A 19,752-nucleotide genomic window follows, 5' to 3' on the forward strand; every position below is an offset into this window, starting at 1 on the left:
AGGACAACTACACAAGACACTCTATTTTTCCCTAGTTTAGGTCTATTTGTTCCCGATAGCGGCACCACAAATGTGGGATGGGTTACTAACCTCACTCCTATCTTATTACAGACATAGCGAGAACCATGAACATAATTGTCAATCCATGGGATGAAGCTAACTTGACTAGTACATAGAGGCTACAAGAGGTGTCAATCTCTTGGAAAACAACATACAACGTGATTATTAACAGCAGTGAGTTTTTGACCTAGTCGTTTCTGACCTCGAATGCATCTAAATGGTTAGCAATGATGCCCCAATATGCCACCTATGCTTACTTTGTGATTTACTAGATTAAATTCCTACTTATGATAAAATTAGTTTGTGAGTTGACGACATCAAAAGTTACAGTTTACCATGATATGTATATGTCAATGTTGCATAGAGCTCTTACCAACGGTTGCAATGCAATAGATGGCACTGCAATGTGACAACCGGCACGGGAGTAGGAATCATGAGAAGGAGAGAAGTGAGCGTTGTTAGCTCAAGCTGTGTATTTTTTATCCAAAACTTAGCAAATAACTTACAAAAATTGGCTTTTATAACTTAAACAAGGTTTCTTTGGTCAAAAACTAATAATTTAGGAGCTCTAACTAAGGATAAACTGATACAATTTGGAAGCTCATAGCCCCGGCTCATTGATTACAATATCCACCTGAAAAATAGTAGTTACAATATTCCGGATTTATCAATAGAATAAGTGTTTTTACAATAAAATCTCTCAAAAAATGTTACATGGATTAGCTTGTTGCTAGCAAATGAACCTACTCAAATACCTCACCTTTTGAAGAAAAGAGACCAAGTGCTTTGTTGTGCTTGGAGAGGGAAAATCCACCAAGGCTTGAACCTTGCTTGGGTTAGCTTCAATGCCCTTGGCAGAGATCACATGCCCAAGAAGAGTAACCCTGCTTTCACCAGTGTAGAATTTCTCCATGTTGAGAGTTGGCCACCCAAAGCTTGCAACCTAGCTAGACCTGCATGGACTTTCTCCAAATGAAGAGAGCAAGAGTCGAAGATACAAAAGTCATCAATAAAAACACAAATCCATTTTCCATAGAATGGTTGAATTTCCTAAATGATTAGTTTTTTGAACAAATGTCACATAGACGTTGAAAGGTGGCTGGAGCAATGGTGAGACCAAAAGGCATAACTCTGTAAGAAAAACATCCCCATGGTGTGATGAAGGTTGTCTTCTTTTGATCTTCTTCAGTGATGCTAACTTCGAAGTAGCCTGAGTAGCCATCACATACCGTGTAGCAATCATGTCCTGGTTCCTCATTGAGAATTTTATCTTGGAAAGAAAGAGGAAAATGGTCCCTCTTTGTGGCTACATTAAGGGTCTTTCAATCAACAAAAACCCTCCACTTACCATTCTTATTTGGTGTGACTACCACTAGAGAAACCCACTTTGAGTCTTCAGCAGGATAGATGAAACCTTCTTTTAGAAGTTTCCTTACCTCCTTAAGCAAGTCCTCTTGTTGAATCACTCCTAGCCGCATGAGCTTTTGCACTTCCCTTCTCACTCTCCTTCCCACACAACACACTAGAGAGAATTTGTGGTAGCTTGCTTACTTCTACTAAAGGTTGTATACATGGAGTCTCCCCTTGGTTTGATGATGATGCATCAGGTTGCTCCATCTTCTTAGGGTCCTTGAGAATGACCCTCGTCATCTCAATGCTATTGTCACTTTATTCAGTCATTATTGACTCCTCTGAAGTAGTTGAAGAGTCACTAGAAAACTCATCCCCAAAGGTTTCTAGATCCATGTTATGTTGCCGACCTCTTCATGTCATAAAGTATTGGCTTCCCTTTTGCATCCTTCATCTAGATTATGCCAGTGTCCCAGTCCTAATTATCTCTCATATCCATAAGCCAAGGCCTCCCTAGAATGATAGGATAGCCCTCCTCCTTGTGTGGGATGACAAAGATGTCCACATGCACCTCGTTGTTGAATGCCTTTACCGTAACTGCATTTATAACACCAACACATTGAACTTTTACAGTATTTCCCATTTTGTCTTAGCATGTTCTGGCCTACTCACCTCTAAATCCAAATGGTGCATCATTTTTTCACTCATGATGCATATTTGTGCGCCACCATTGATGTATATATTGGACATGTGTTTCCCTTTGATGTGAGCATCCATCACTGGTAGTATGTCATCTAGATTCCTCCCAGAGATAGCCCCAACTATCTTTGGCTTACGTTGTCTTGTGCTAACCATCTATGTCTATTGTCTCCTCACCCTAGGTGCTAGGTGGAGTAACTGGGTCCATGTGATTTTTGGCCCCTGCACAAAAACATCTTGAACCAAATCATATGGTTTAGACCATTCACCCAAAGAGAAATCTACAATGTCAATTTTACATTGTGACTTGGACGGATTTTTGCTAGATTCCCCTTTGGTTTTCATCTTTTCATCTCTTTGCCAGTCTTCACCATGCCTAGTGCGCTTTACCTCCATGGCATCTACCCCTTCAACGTTGGTCCTACCTTTTGACACTCCTTCATATCCTGCTCCACTTTCTTCTTTTCCTTACCTTCAAGACTGATGACACTTACTCTCTGGTTGCCAACTTGTGGTGGGGCTAAGGGTGGAATGAGATATTGTGGTGGTGGTGGTGGATATGGTTTAATGGGTGGTTGGAAAATTTTCACATGTGGTGCTTGTTGCTGTGCCCTCAATGGTGGTGGTCTTGCTCTTGCTGGTGAAATCTAGTTTTGTCAAGGTCCTCTATTGAAATTGTACCTCCTTGGGTGTGGGAAATAAATACATGCCATGGCCATATTCCCCACAATTGTAGTAGTGGTACTCTTGGTTCTGCCTTCGTTGTCCTCTCCCTTGATCTTGATTATGGTTGTGTGCATGCCTTTGTTAAACCAAATGGACCGAGAGATCCTCAAGCTGGCTGGTGATTTGGTTGAGAAAGTTTTGTTGATCTTAGAATGATTCTTGTGGTTGATTCCTCTGGGCGGCTATCATAGGTGGTGCTAGAGGTGTTTGGGTCCATCTAGATTCCTTTGCATTGTCATTTCTGTCTTGTAGGTGCAACTTCTTGTCTTTAAGGCGGGCCACTTCAACTGCTAGCTCATACATAGTAGGAAACCTTTTCTTCACCTTCTCTTTAAGAGTTGGCCATAGCCTAGTCACAAACTGATCCTTCTTTAGGAAATTAGGTTCCCCTCATCCTCTCTCAAAAATGCAACCCATGGCCCCCATAGGTCTACAAACTTTGACTCATATGATGTGTACTCTAGTGTGCTACCTTTCTTCAACTCCATCAACAATTTCCATAGCTTTTTTGATGTTGTGCACACTCCAAAGAACTTGACAAAGAATGGTCTTAATAAGTCCCACCTTTCCTTGGTTGCTTGTGCCAAGGCATTGTACCATGACCTTGCCTCCATCTTCATTAGAAGTGGGAAGATGCACAAGAGCAAAGCATCATCATCTCTCCCAGAGATGATACAAGCTATTTACAAGCTGCCTAGAAAGTTTGCAACATCTTCACCACCTTACCAGTGAAGGTTGAAAATTCTACACTTGCCATTGTGAAAGTGAGAAAATTAACCTTGACTTCAAAAACCTTTTTCTTTTTGAAATATTCAATACATGGGTGCTTAGTAGATGGAAAACATCTATACAAGGATGAAAGTAACTACATCAAAAGATACTTCATGGTTAATCGTAGGGAGGATAAAGGTTAGAGAAGAAGTGTTAATCTCTTGCAGTTGCTCTCTTTGCCAAACATGGTTGTAATGAGCTACTGGTAGAACATCTTGAAGTCCAAGATTACTTTGATTGATTGAATTCTTTGTGGTGCGTAAAGTTGATCTCTTGTGAAAGGTTGATGCATTGGGTCCATCACATGATAATACGGAAAGGCTCCTTCCTTTGTGGTGGAAGGTTATAGCTGGAGGTGTAAATATCTTGGAAGTCGAGGTCAATTTTATAATACTACATGACAAGGTTGTATTCATATTCTAGCTCTAAGATTTTTCCTCTAACAGTCTCTTGGAAAAGCCTAAAAACTCTCTCTTTGAGCAACTTCACTTTCCTGCAAGATAGAGTTCCATATAGAGCATACACATATGTGATGAGATAGGTGGTGATTCTTACCACTTGTATTAATCCCAATTAGATTGATATGCAGTAGGCTACAAAGTCATCATCATAGCCTTGATCCACAAGTAACACTCCTTGAAGGTGGAGGGTCTTGTCTTTTCTCCAAGAAAACCCCGTGTCAAAGACTTTGTTGATGACAACCTCCACCACTTCACGATGTAGAATCCATGACATTGTCTCTAGTTCTTCGGTCATGAGATGAGGCTAAAGGTGTAAAAAGAATTTACCCTTTTGTTTTGAAGATGTGGTGATTGTCAATACTAGAACACCCTTGAATCTTTTGGTGCAAGGGAGAGGGAAGACCACATGCTCGTAACAACTTCCTCAAGTTGTGAAGACTAGTGTGGGTTCTAGTGAAGAAGGTGGCAAAGGTGGGGGCATAGGTGTAGAGAACCTCGGTGCTACTTGAATGCATATTGAAGCAACAATGCCTGTGAGGATGTCGAGGGAGAAAATTATGGATCCTCATTCACTTTGGGTTTCACTCATCTTGGAGGTGTGGTTTTTGGCAATAGTGGGAGCATGATGCGTCATGTATATTGCTTTTATGTCTATGAGGATGATGAGAAATGTAAAAAGTTCGACTAGGGAAAGAGGGTCTTACCACCTCTTAAACACTGATGATAGATCACCCTAGCAAGAGTGTCTTGATGACTTGTGTCAATCTTTATATACAAGGTCCTCCTCTTCAATGGTCCAATTGGAGAATTCAAGAAGGTCTCATCCATGAAGAAATTTAAACATGTCGGTCTTGTAAATTAAAGGTCTGGAGTTTGATCCTCAATGGGGGCAGGAATGAAATGATGGTGGTAAATTGCAGTCGATGGGGGTGGCCTCTACACCTCTCGACTAGAGTCCCACAATCACTTCAAGGAAAGATAGGCAAGATATCAATGACAATGGGGGTACCACCTAGCGTGTATGCGGCTAGGATGCAAACATATACACAACCAAACATGCCATGTAAGCAATTCCAAGGCTCACACTCACATGTGGGATGGGGTGGTCAAGGTGAGAGTGAACTTGCTACCCATGCACATAGCAAGGAGAATGAAGGTGTAAGGGAAACATGCAATATCCAAGAGGTGGCAAATCCACACACCTAAGTAAGATGCAAGGAACAATGAGAGAGAGAGAGAGAGAGTGTGTGTGTGTGTGTGTGTGTGTGTGTGTGTGTGTGTGTGTGTGTGTGTGTGTGTGTGTGTGTGTGTGTGTGTGTGTGTGTGTGTGTGTGTGTGTGTGTGTGTATGTGCGGTGGCAAACCCGCACATCTCAACATGCAAATGAAAGGAAACAAGCATAAGCCATAATCACAATAAAGCATACCCCAAAGGACACAAGATATAGCATCAATATGTAGTGTGTTGATTTCTTTCCAAGAAGAAAATACAACGGGTAGCATGGGGCCAAAAGATGAGAAGGGAATAGGACCATTGGGTGCATAATGGAAGGGTGGGACATGATGGTGAGGAATGGATTGAGGGTAGCCTTCATTCTTCTTCTTGAAATCATGCCTTGAATCCTTCATAGCAAGTGTGTGGAGACTTGATCCTCATTTTGTGCATGGTTATGGTGCTGTGATGATGTGATTAGGGTGTAGTGGTGTGTGTGCATGTGTAACTATGTGTGTTGCCTGTATGGATCTTTCTATGTGTAGTGTGCATACATGGTTGTGTGTGTGTGTGTGTGTGTGTGTGCTTGTGATAGAGATGTGTGTCTCCTCCCCCTCCCCCCCGGTGGTTTTTTTGAGATAGATACCTTATATATGGAAGGAGGGTAATTTCAACAATTTCTAAAATAGTAGATAATTATACAAACAAGCCCATGTGGCGGTTGTTGGAATTAGGGTTGCAGAGAAACGCTCACAGCTTGGAGAAGATGAAGGAAGCTCAAGGCACACAATAGAGAGTGTGTTACTTAATGTGCAATGGAATTTCCAATATGGATTCTTAGTGTGCAATTTACTCAGTCCACAAAGGGGAGTAAGCCCAAAGCTTTGCGGAATTTTCGAACTTCTCACGAGACACTGCCTTTGTGAAAAGATCTGCAAGGTTGTTCTATGTTGGAACATAAGACAAGCTGATCTCTCTTGCTGAGAGTCTCTCCCTGACATAGTGGTAATGCACCTCAATGTGCTTTGTGCAAGCATGAAAAACTGGGTTCCTTGCAACGGCCAATGCGCTGTGACTGTCAGTGTAGATAGTGTTGGGAGTGTCTTGTCCAACACCCAAATCATCCATAAGGTGTCTGAGCCATATACACTCAGCCATAGCTGTGAAGACTACCCTGTACTCAGCCTCACAAATCAAAGTGGCCACGGTATGTTGCTTCTTGATCAACCATGATATACATGAATTGCCAAGCATGAAACAGAAACCACTTGTGGACATTGGAAAACAACCAACCCAATCTGAGTCCAAAAAAACATGTAAGTCTGGCGGCAATAATCCCCCTTTCGCATAAAACAAGACAAGATGTAAAGTGCCACTAAGGTAGCTATGAATAAATCTGCTGACCTGTGAGACTGCAAACTGAATATCCAGCCTCGTGTTGCATACATAAATGAGTCATCCAACAACAGTTTGGTAAAGAGTAACATTTGTAGGATCACCAGCATCATGAAGACTCAATTTTAAACCTGCTTCCATGGGATCGGCAATAGGTTTGCAATCTTCAAGTCCAAACTTACATAGCAATGTCTCTATGTAACTTTTCTGACACAAGGCAATACCACCATCACACTGCTTAGCCTATATACCCAAGTAATTATGCAATAGCCCAAAATCTTTCATCTTGAAAGTAGCATTCAAATCAACCTTAAATTCAGCAATATGTGCCTCATTGGGACCAATGATCAGCAAATTATCCACATAAAGAACAACAATGGGAAGTACATTTCCCTCATGCTTTACATACAATGTGCTTTCTGTTGAACTATTACAAAATCCTCGTTTTACCAAATGAGTGTGAGATTTCTCATACCAAGCACGAGGAGATTGCTTCAACCCATACAAAGCCTTCTTACATCTGCACACATTGTCCTCTTGTCCTTTTATGACAAAACCACGAGGATACGTTACATAAACTTCCTCAAATATGTCACCATTCAAGAAAGCAGTAACAATGTCTGATTGATTTACATCCCAACCAAAATGAGCTACCAATGCACATAGATAACAAACAGTAGCCATACGACAAGTGGGAGAAAAAGTCTCTTCATAATCTATGTCTTTCTGTTGCGCATAGCCTTTTGCAACAAGTCGAGCCTTATGGCGATCAACCTCACCATCCGGCTTGCGTTTCAACTTGTAAATCCACTTTGTACAAATGGCCTTTTTGCCAGGAGGCAAATCACATAAAGTCCATGTGTCATTTTCTATAAGTGCATCATATTCTGATTGCATGGCAGCCATCCAATTTTTTGAATTTTGTGCTTCATCAAAAGACAGAGGCTCCTCAACATCATGTAAGCTAGACACAGCCAAAGCATAACAATCTGATGCATAAGATGCATGGCGAGAGCCTGAACTAGTATGACTAGACAAAAGTGCAACCAATTTACTCTCACGCAAAGTGTGAACCAACCATTTTGGCATACCTCTAGCCTGCTCATTTTCAGCCCTTTCCTCATCAAGTACATCATGTACATCTGCATCAGTAATAGGCTGATCTGTAACATTTTCGGAAACCCCCATAGGCTGTACATTTTCTTCATTAGAATTTACATTTGAACTTCCACCACTGAAAAGAGGCAACAAAGTGTCATAAATGTCCTGTGAGCTTACATTACTGTCTCTGGTACACGACAGCAAGGGCTGAACAGAATCTTCCACAAACACTACATCCCATGAAACCAGAATACGCTTTGTTTGCCGATGATATAACATGTGACCTTTGCTTTGAGCACTATAATCTACAAAAATACATTTGACAGCCTTATCATCCAATTTTTTGCGATGTGTTTGTGGCACCAAAGCATATGCCAAACAACCAAAAACACGTGTGTGCTCAATAGAAGGATTTCTATCATGCCGTGCTTCAGATGGAGTAATAGACTGTAAAGCTTTCGTAGGAAACCTGTTCAGTATATAAGTGGCACACATGATGGACTCAATCCAAAAAGAATGCGGTAAAGCTTGACTTTTGACCATACATTGAGCCATTTCTGTAAGTGACCTATTTTTCTTCTCAGCAACACCATTTTATTGAGGTGTATAAGGCAGTGTACATTGGTGTTTTATCCCATGACTAGCCAGAAATGCATTAAATTCATGAAACATATACTCCCCCCCTCTATCAGAACGGAGGGTGCCCATACTATATTTCGAGACTTTTTAGCCATAGCGAGAAATTGTTCGAAGTACATAAAAGCTTTGGACTTCGCTTTAAGCGCAAATACCCATGCATGCCTGGAGTAATCATCAATGAAAGTCACAAAGTATAGATAATTGCCCAAGGATGGAGTATGCATGTGTAAGGACATGGGTCCTATGGGCAAGGCTATAAGATAGCACGGTTGGGTGGAGACTAGTACACGCATTACCACCGCCCTTTCACTGGTATCCGAGCTATTTTTGGGAGGAGGCTAAAAGCGGGTTGCATGTGTGTGCGACGCTCTGCTTCACTCCCACGTTCCGCAGACAACGACGTCTCTACTGTGCAGCAAAATAAGACAGGCATGCTTTTGTGGATAGGCGGGTGACCAAGGCAAACTTGACCGGCAACTCAATGGCACCAAGGCTCCAAAGGCTTCCGTTGGCTGCGTGCATAGGAAGGCCCGCTTAACCCTTGCATGAAGGAGGGTTGAACCCACCCCATGAGGGTAAGAGGCCATCAATTTACCATCAAGCTATTGACCCTTGTTGTGTATAGAAAGGAAAGATAGCCTACTTGTGTTGAAAGGAAAACTAGAAGGAAAGGGAAAGCTTCAAACTTCAAGGAAGTAGCTTCACCCTTCCTTTTCACTTCTTGGAGGAAGGCAAGTGTTCCTCCAAAAATTCTTTTCTCCTCAAGAAGGTAGCTGCAAAGTGAATAAAAGACTTCACAAAAACGACGGGTTTTTTCGAAGAATCATCAAAGGTGTTCTTACAATGAATGACAAGAGAAGTTCTCAAATCCTTGCAAGGCGAGGTTCGCATGCAACGCAAATCGCGGAGCATACAAAACACAAAGACTTCAATTTCTCAAGGTACAAGTTGTCGTTTTTTCTCTCTTTGCATTAGTGTGTGTTTACCATGGCCAGTGAGGATATCCCACCTACACACACATTTGATTTTGAGCACGTAGATCAAAATCAGGACACCACGGGTGTTGCTGAGACTAATATGCATGATGATGATGATTTAGGAGATCATGGGCTTGTAGATATGGCTTCTTTCAAGACTTTGGAACATCGCCAAAGCGTACTTGAAAGCAACCTCTCTGCACTCAATGCAAATTTTACCAGTCTTACGAAGTTACATGTAAAATTTATGAATTCACAGACAACTCAAGGAGCCACAAGTGGCATGATTCAAGGGAACCAAGCTCGCACGACTCAAGGACTCCAAGAGACAACTGCTGCAGAAGATGCAGAAGGTAGCAATGCATTACTTAAGAATATCACCATTCCCTAGTTTCACAGGGAAGAGCGTGATCGCAACAAGGATGCGTTCAATACGTTCTTACACAAATGTAGTGATATTCATAGATTGAGACACGCCCCGGATATACAGATGGTTGTGGAAACAAATTTATCTCTTAAAGGCAAGGCCTATAAGTGGTGCATGACATTTCCAATAGATGTTCGTCCTCCGTCTTGGGCTACGTTTCAAGCTTCTTTCTCCAAAGAGTTTTTAGACTCCAATGAAGAAGATAATAATTGGTTAGCATGGGATGCATGCCACATGTTTGGCCTCTCTCTCACACAGTACCTTTCAAAGTATCAAGAAATCATATTAAAACTAGAAGGTCTAGATAAATTCCAAAAGATACGGGGTTTTAATAGGGGTCTTGACAAAGACTATCGTCTTCATGTCAGGACCCAATATCCAAAAACTTTGGAAGAAGCCATCAGTTGTGCCCAAAGATATGATGATGACCAAGAGAGGAAAGTAAATGTTTCCTACTCTAAGAATACTTTTGCTAAGAGCAATGTGGCTAAGAGCCAATGGCAAGGTAGATCTCCCACACGTTCCAGGAGGAATAAGAGACAATCTACCTGTCCACGCCCACAAGAGGCTAAGAAGCCTAAGAAATCAAGATATACTCCACATGGGTCTCTTAGCATTGCTGATTTTGAGCGTGCAAAGAAAAAAAATGTGTTTTGATTGTCTTTTGGACCAACATAAAAAGAAAAATTGTTCTCTTTTGCAAGGCAAAGAAAAGGCCATGCACACAGTGCAACGCCTGACATTTGATTCATCTCCTAAATATTGTACTGTAGAGATTCTTCATATGGAAGAAAAGCACAAGTGTTGTGTGCTTGCTTCAATGTGGCAACCCACCTTTGGCCCCCATGATTTGATTCGCATGCATGGCACTATTAACGGACAACGTGCTTGTATTTTAGTGGATGATGGTGTAACTCATAACTTCTTGAACTATAAGCTAGTCAAGAAATTGAAGCTTACACAGACTCCCTGCTCTCACAAGTATGTGGTGGAGCAGATGTCTGGGAATGATAAAGAAGTATGGGACACGGTAGTTCAAGGGGTTGAGCTTATTGTTCAACATCATACGATGACCCTTGACTTCCAAGTTATGAACATGGACCGTGCTGATGTAGTTTTAGGACAGGAGTGGCTGTATGGTTTAGGAAACACATTGCACACTGGTTATTAACACAACTCCTTATCCTTTATGGCCAATGGTAAACATGTGCTTTTGTTGGTGAGAAAAATATACCATCTGCACCTCTTATATGTACAGCCGAGCTTTCTATTTTGTAGAAAGCAAATTTAATAGATGAAGTCTTTTTGTGTTACTGCTTGTCTCCAAATCTTGTGAATTTTCAAGAGAAAGGTGCGGTGAATTCTAGTAATGGTATGCAAAGTGCAATGAATTCTAATGGTATGCAGAGTGCAATGAATTCTATTGATAAACAAAGTGTTAACAAATACAATATTCTTCATCCCAGCATAACTCTAGTTTACTTTCTCCTTTTGCATAGGAAAAGTTGACTCACTTACTCACGGAGTATAGTGATGTGTTCTCAAGTGATTTACCACCGGTTTACCCCCTACATGTGATGTGCAGCATGGCATAGATGTCTTGCCAGGCACTAGATTGGTGAGTAAACCACCTTATCGTATGAGTGCTAAAGAAGCCAAGGAGTTTGAGAGTCAGTTGGCTGACTACCTTGCCTGTGGTTTCATTAGACCTAGCACTTCGCCTTGGGCATCACCAATTCTATTGGTAAGAATGAAAGATGGTACGATGCACATGTTTGTAGATTACCCCGGATTAAACGCCATAACTATCAGGAACAATTATCCTCTGCCAAGAGTAGATGAGTTGTTTGATCAACTCCATGGGACAAGATACCATACAAAGATAGATCTTCATTTAAGATACCACCAGGTGCGTATCCTTTTACAAGATATCTCTAAAAGTACCTTTAGAACACGGTTCGGGCATTTTGAATTTTTGGTTATGCCTTTTGGTCTAACGAATGCTCCAGCTACATTTATGACACTCATAGATAGTGTTTTACGTCCCTATCTTGGAAAATTTGTTGTGGTTTTCCTTGATGACATTCTCATTTACAGTAAGACTGAAGATGAGCACATAGATCACTTACGATTAGTGTTTGAACAGCTACGAGCTCACATGTTGTATGCTAAGCAAAGCAAGTGCAATTTATTTAAAATAGAGATACATTACCTCTGTCATGTGATGTCTTATTCTGGCATCAAAATGGACACTGACAAGGTCGCTGCCATTCTTTGATGGCCACATCCCAACAGGGTTGAGGAGCTTGAAATATATTTAGGCATGGCTGTATTTTAGCAACAATATATCCGTGATTATGCCAAAATTGATGTTCCTATGACGAATCAACTTAAAGAAAAAGGTAAACCTTTTCTTGGGAAGAAGCCCAAAAATGAGATTTCGAACAGCTCAAGGTAGCTATAGCCACTGCTCCCATCCTAGCAATCGTCGACCCACTTAAGCTGTTTGTGGTAGGGACTGATGCTAGTGATAAAGAAATTGGTGCGGTACTTCTCCAGGAGGGAAGACCTATAGCTTTTGAAAGTAAAAAGTTAGATAGAGCTCAACAGAATTATTTTTGTCTATGAGAGAGATCTCTATGACATAATTCACGCTTTACAAAAGTGGCGACACTATTTATATGGTGCTGAGTTTGAAGTAGTTTTTGACCATGAGAGTATCAATGGTTTACTACTCAAACAGACTTGAAGGGCCATAAATCTAGATGGGCCAAAATCCTTCAAGACTATGATTGTAAGCTACGATATCGCAAGGGGCGATATAATGTAGTAGCGGATGCACTAAGTCGGATGCCTCACATTAATTCACTTGCTTTCACGGTAATAAAGAGTGGATTTTTAGAGTTATTACATGGTAAGTGTGCACAAGATCAATCATATGCTAAAGTGTGGAGTGCAGTTTTAAAAAGGGATCCCTCACACTCACATGTCTGTGAACAACCATATCAACATGTCTCTGCATGCGCAGATAAAAACTCCAACACATAGATCTCCACCCCTACTTAGGAGAGAGCTTAAGTGATGGTATAATTTTCCCATTGATGATGGCTACTTACTCCACAAAGGTAGAGTATTTGTGCCAAAGGACTCAGACACTAGGTGCCAAATCTTATTTGAGTGTCACGATAGTCCAAGTGCTCGTCATCCAAGTATTCGTAAGAGGTATGCCTTAGTTTGACGGCAATTTTATTGGCCGGAAATACATCATAATGTTCAAGAGTACTTACTAAACTGCCAAAAGTGCCAAGTTAATAAGGAAGAGCTCCTCAAGGTAGGTGGCGTTTTACATCCTTTAGAGATTCCACAAGGTAAGTGGGAGAGTATCTCTATGGATTTTGTAGTAGGACTACCTATTGTAGACCGTCTCACAAAGATGGGTCGATTCATTCCCACTAAGACTACGGTTAAGACACCGGAATTAGCATGGCTATTTGTAGAGAATATATATGAACTCTACAGTCTTCCAGCTAGTATCATTAGTGATAGAGATCAAAAGTTTGATAATCACTTCTGGAGAGATGTGTTCCAAAAGTTGGAAAATAAACTTAATTTAAGTACGGCTGATCATCCAGAAATGGATGGTCAAACAAAAAGAGTTAATCAAGTGCTAGAGGATATGCTACGAGCGTAGGTTAGCAAGAAGCAAACCAATTGGGAAGACTACTTACCTATATTGGAATTTGCTTATAATAGTTCAAAGCATGTGACTACATGGTTTAGTCCATTTATGCTTTTATATGGATTTCAACCTAGATCACCTGTTACGATGGGGTTGGCTAAGGAGAAGATACAACAAGCGAAGGATTTTCTCCAAGAACATTTTGACATGCTTTGAGTTGCTCGACAGAATGTTAAGTGAGCTCAAGATCGATATAAGAAGTACGTAGATGAGCATTGTCGTCTTGCTACTTTTGAAGAAGGAGACAAGGTTTTCCTCAAAGTTCCAGAGCATTCAGAAAGTCTGAAGATGGGAAAAGTTGCTAAACTTTCACCACGCTATTGTGGACCATTTACCATTATCAAACGTATAGGTCAAGTGGCCTATAAGTCAGCTCTTCCAGAGCACTCACTAGTTCATCCTGTTTTTCATATTAGCCGTTTACGAAAATAGCTAGGACAGAATGATAATGTCATTGACACAGGTGTGTTGGTTGACCTTATCGCACCGCCAAGCATTTATCATGAGCCCGAAAAGATTTTTTATTCTCATGAGATTCACACCACCAGACATCATGTGAGACGACAGGTGTTGGTAAAATGGCTAGATAGACTTGAAGAAGGTTCTACATGGAAGAATGTCTCCTCACTTAAGAAATGTTTTCCTACATTCGTTTTCAAGGACGAAAATGATTTCTCCAAGGGGGGAGTAATGTAAGTACATGGGTCCTATGGGCAATGCCACCGGCACGGCTGGACATTGTGTACGCTAGGGGGAGGTTATAAGATAGCACGGTTGGGTGGAGACTAGCACACGCATTACCACCCCTTGGATCTGCAACTGCATTTGGAAACACTTTGTCCACACTTGTCATACAAAGTGAGCTTATACAACCCACGACACAAAAGACCAGATACAACAATTTCATCACCAAAATTGAGATCATGTATTGTACATCTGTCATCCACAAATTTGACTAAAAGTCCAAGTCTAGCAAGTGCGGGCACAGACAAAAGATTCTTCTTGATCCCAATTACATATAGTGCATCAACAAGTGTGAAAGAACTACCATTTGTAGCAGTAAGCACAACCTTTCCAACTCCCTGAATCGGATAAGAGGCATTGTTGGCACAAGTGACAGAATTCCCATGAGGGATAGACTCGAGAGAGGTGAACAATTCACGATGTGAGGTAATGTGCTTTGTAGCACCATTGTCAAACTACCACACATGTGAATCTGCAGCAACTGACATGCATGCATCATGGGCAGCAGGATTGTAAGTGCACTTTGCACTAAAATCCCATTATGCATCAACATCAACATCACAGTCTCCTTTCATAAAAGACACAATAATGGCTGCATTTGTAGTGGAACCACCCTCTTTCTTCTTAGCCTCTTTGGCCTTCAACTTAGGACACTGCTTGATCAAGTGATCATTAGCTTTACAATGATGCCAATGCATCTTCTTTTTGCCCTTATCACCAGAATTTCTAGACGAATTGCTACTAGGAGAATCATTAGCAACAAAAAAATTTCCATTCGCAACAGAACCATAAGAAGTGGCTACATTGCTGTTACCACCCTTTCTTTGAGAAGCAATAAAAGCCTATTCAACTGCACGCTTCCTAGTCCTGTTTTTTTCTAGTGTTGGGCTATAAAGCCCAATGTGGTCGCCCAGGTAAGTGGGCGGGCCGCCAGGTATGTACACATATTCTTTTGTAAAAACCTAATAAAAACTCACTATGCTCTACACATTACAGTAGAGCGAGTTCACCATATCCTCGTGCTCTTCTTCTCGCACTCTCTCTCGCGTCGCACTTCCGCTCGTACTCCTTCATCTAGAAAGTGACTTTTGCACCAGCAATGTGCATAATGCATTAAAGTTGACAACTTCAGGATTTCCTTGGGTCATAAGTCTCCAAGTATTAGCAAAAGTCTGGTAAGAATCTGGTAAGGCATCAAGAACTGTCTGCACAAGGGAACTCTCTGAAATGACTTCACCTGAAAAAATAAGTTGCTCATTGATATCCTTGACACCATCAAGGGAAGTGTCCATATCATGTTCCTCATGCATAATCTTTGATTCCAGCTCTTTATGCAACAAAGAAATTTTAGCCTCATAACGGCTTGCATAAAGACCTGCTAGAATAACCCAAGCCTGTTTTCCAAATTTCATTGAATGAATGTGAGGAGTAATGGTGCGCTTCACAGACAATGCAATCAATGCATAAGCCTGTGTATCCTTTATATCCCAATGAGCTTGTTCTGTCGTAGGCAAACAACTCTAATTGTAGCAATCCTTGCAGCAAGACCTGCAACATCCTCAACATCGCCTACATCCTCAGAACGAGAACGTACACAATGCCTTGCACAATATTCTAGACACCCTTTGACACAAGAACATGTTGCATCATATAAGCCCACATAGGGTAATTGTCTCCATCAAACCTGTCCTTAGTAGCAGTAGCAAACATCTTGAACACATATGTGTTGTTGTCAGCCATGGTAAATGGTGCACGTGATGTGAAAAATGACCAAAAAGAGAAGAAATGGAGCAGGAACAACACGTGCTATATAGCACAAACCGTAGAAGACTGTAAGGCACTTGTTATGCAAAAAATGGAATTGCTTGTAGTGAAAATAGATGCCGAAATGAGCCCGAATCAAAAATCTGAGCAGACTAAGCTCTACAAGCTTCCCTAAAATATTTGTCAACCTGCAAACGCTCGCCAAAACTCATTGAAATTGGAGAAGGTAAGCAACGTGTGCTAGAGCTTCTTACAACCAAGCCCGGGAGGACACAACCTGCTCTGATACCAATTGTTGAAATTAGGGTTGCAGAGAAACGCTCACATCTTGGAGAAGACAAAGGAAGCTCAAGGCAGACAATAGAGAGTGTGTTACGTAGTGTGCAATGGAAAGATAGATAGCCCTGGAATGAATGGGCATAGATACAATGCACAAGGGAAAAAACCTCTTTAAGAGGAAAAAATGCCCCGGCAGTCCTAGTGTGTTCACACACATCACTATCACATGTATATGGTAACAACGATGAGCCATCCTTGTCTGACTGTGTGTGCATATGCCAGGTTAGGAGTCTTAAGAGAGAGAGAGAGAGAGAGAGAGAGAGAGAGAGAGAGAGAGAGAGAGAGAGAGAGAGAGAGAGAGAGAGAGAGAGAGAGAGAGAGAGAGAGAGAGATGTAAGGGTAGGATAGAAGGATAGGGAATTTACAAGGTGCTAGACATGGCTAGCTTATTAGGAAAGAGGGAAGAGGGGAAATTACAATTGTTTGTCAGAGGTGAGTGGTCAATGGAAAGGGTTTTTCCCCATACTTGGAAAACACTTTCTTTAATGCCCTCCTGTCTCATGGAAAGATGCTCCTTAACTAGTATGCCAAGGTCCCATGATGGTGGGGAAGAGACCTTAGATGAGGTTGTGAGTGTGTAGAGAAAAATATATAGCCTTTGAGGGAGGGCTACTTGTGTCAGCATTACATGGAAAACTTGGGTCCACCATTTTGATCATATCTTGCCGCTCAAAACTCCAATAATTATTAAAAAATAGGGATTGAAATGTCAACTCATAAGCTACATTTTCTATTTTTGAAAGGTCTTCAACTTTGGTGAGGAAGTGGATGCCCAAAAAAGTCTTCATGGTGGTCCCTCCTTTGTTGTCATTTGCCTTAGACATCCCCAAGAGTCTTCAACCATGTGTGAAAGCATCCCCTAGGGCCTTGAATTTCCTCACCACCATTCATGTGGGATTAAATTATTGATAATCTATGAGCTAGCCCACCATGAACTAGTCAACATAGTTTTCTTTTCCTTCAAATCTAGGCAAGTAAAATAATAATATGTACCTGGTAGAATATCAAAAAATATGGTGGGATAGAAACAGGTGGGTCAAATAATAATAAATGAATAATATTTATTTTGTCAATATTAAATATATAAAGTAGAAATAAAACATATATAGATAGAATGTACAAGATGAATAATAGTTAGGGTAGCTTCTCAGACAAAAGAGAGGGAATGGATCAAAATTTTTAAAAAGCAACTCTCACTGATTCCTTTCTCTAAAGAAGTCAATAATCTCTCTTTGAATGTCTCCCATTGTGTAATCTCCTCAAAAGACTCTCCCTATGTCTGCATAGCTTTAGCAAAAACAACCCGAGGCATCTCTAATCTTGATATCTCATGACTCTAGCCAATGGTTCAAAAGCCCTCTCTGAATAGAAAGTGAAAGTGACAAAAAATGACAGATGTGATGTAGCTCTATCTTTGGCTCTACATGATGAAATTGGCATATCTTGGCCTTTGCTAGACTCTCCTAAATCTCCCACAAGAACACTTTCTGTTGAGACTTATTTCAACTATTCAAGAGCTTATGGACCATGCTACGATCGGCTACAAGTTTATGAAAGAAATGAAACCCTAATTTTGCTGCAGGTTTCAAGGAAGAATCTCTATGAATTTTTGAGCTTGACTGATGTTGAGAATGCATGTGTGTCGGCAAAGTCACCATTGGTGTAGAGTCCAAGTGTGGTGATCATGCAAGACAATTGCAAATGAGAATCACTCCTAGACATGTAATGGGAAGACATCAGGCTCACCTCCCAACCATAGAGACAATATGGGCCCACCCCTAATCCTGACGACGTGTAGCCCGTGGGCTAGCCTCTACCGCAAGAGCTGGTGTCCCATATCAATGAGCCCACATGAGTACGGTTGTGCAGAGAGGTGCCATCGGTGTAGAGTCCTAGATATGTAATGGGCGGACACCACTCTCACCTCCCAACCATAGAGCTAATATGGTCTCACCATCGATATTGAGGGCCTGCAACCTAGACTCTACATCAAGAGTTGGTGTACCATTTCAACAAGCCCACACGAGTGGATAGAGTCGCCGTTGGTGTAGAGTCCAATTGTGGTGATCACACAACAAGACCGCAAATGAGACTCACTCCTAAACATATAATGGGAGTACATCAGGCTCACCTCCCAACCATATAGCCAATATGGGCTCACCCTCAAGCATGAGGGCATTCAACGAGTGGGATAGCTTCTATTGCAAGATCTGGGTGTCCCATGCCAACGAGCCCACACCAGTACGAGTGTGCAGACAAAGTTGCCATTACTCCTAGACACGTAATGGGAAGACATTAATCTCACCTCCCAATCATAGTGACAATATATGTGAGGTTCCCAAACCCGAAATATTGAGGCAACTTGATAGATGTCCTTTCTTTATAGTTCCGTTGATGACACCCTACTCCGTTTCCATGAAGTAGAGATACAAGAAACTGAAGAGAGGAAGTCCTCTATCCAACGTGATCATGGATATTGTTAAGTATGGAGCCTAATTTACCCCTTGTAATTTTCTATGTTGAAAACGCACATTTGTAAGGCCCCCATTATGAGGAGAAGCCATTGTGCGTGAAGAAAAATAACTCACCAAAAAATAAAATCACTCGGCAGAAACCAAAATTTTAAGACCAAGTCTCGAGCCGGAATATTTCTTTTCGCTAAAAATTTTCACGTCGAAATATTCCTTTTCGCTGGAATATTATGGCCGGACGGCAGTCGGAAAGTGGTCGGAAAACGACCGATCGGTTGGCCAAAAAGTGGTCGGAAAACGACCAGTTGGCCGGTGGTCGGTAGTCAATGGCCGGTGGCCGGTGTTCGGAAGTCAATAGCCGGTGGGGCCGGTGGCCAAATAAAAAACGGACTTGTCTTCTCAAGGGCGGCCACACATGGGCGGATTGGAGGGTCTGATTTGGACTTATCTACACAAGGGCGACTACACATGGCTGCCTCTCATGAGAGAGGGCAACCCTTTTGGCCTATAAAAGGAGGCCATTTCTACACACATTTTACAATGTAAAGTTGATGCAACAAGGTGGGTGTGAGGTGGTGAGAGTGAAGCAAGGCGGGAGCTCCAAAAGGGTATAATCCCTTTGTAAGCTACTTCTTGTCTTGAAGCACTAAATCCATTGAGTGGCTGCTTTTCCGTGGGTGTAGCCCACATTGGGTGAACCACGTATATCATGTGTACGCTCTCTCTATCTCTCTACTCTATAATCTCTTGTATGTGAAAATTATCTCTATCCATTAAGTAACCTACTCAATTATCTACTTAGCTATGACATATTTCCTAACAATTGGTATCAGATCAAGGTTTGCTCATAGCTAAAGTATCTCAAGGAAAGGATTCC

The sequence above is a fragment of the Adiantum capillus-veneris genome, chromosome 30 (genome assembly GCF_014529385.1).
Source record: "Adiantum capillus-veneris isolate H3 chromosome 30, ASM1452938v2, whole genome shotgun sequence".
Taxonomy (NCBI): Eukaryota; Viridiplantae; Streptophyta; class Polypodiopsida; order Polypodiales; family Pteridaceae; genus Adiantum; species Adiantum capillus-veneris.